Below are 396 nucleotides of genomic sequence, written 5' to 3'. Positions count from 1 at the left end.
GCATGCTCGTTGGGTCGGTTATTATCAGAACCACTCCGGAAAAAGTTTGGATCATGTTTGTGTCCGTGGCGTAACGACAAACCGAGATGACACAAAATTCGGGAGCAGCTGAAGTGTGTTTTTTCTTCCGGTCGATGTAAATCCGTGTGTGTCTTTGTCCAATCAGAACCTTTCCCTCCTCCAGACGCTGACACACATTAAATAAAGAACATTTAATGAGTTTTCCTTGTAAACCTCAGTTCGGAATTATTATTTCCATGCAAACTCAAAGCAGAATATTTTAATTCCAAACTATTTCATTCAGAACAATTAAAAAGGTTTAATGCCATACTGTGAAACATTCCAGACAAAGCAATAACATCTCCGTGGGTCTGCTCGTCTCCAGGCAGTTATTCA

The sequence above is a fragment of the Boleophthalmus pectinirostris genome, unplaced genomic scaffold (assembly GCF_026225935.1).
Source record: "Boleophthalmus pectinirostris isolate CB_2022bp ecotype Guang Dong unplaced genomic scaffold, ASM2622593v1 HiC_scaffold_10, whole genome shotgun sequence".
NCBI classification, from domain to species: Eukaryota; Metazoa; Chordata; class Actinopteri; order Gobiiformes; family Gobiidae; genus Boleophthalmus; species Boleophthalmus pectinirostris.
Note: the sequence above shows the minus strand (reverse complement) of the source record.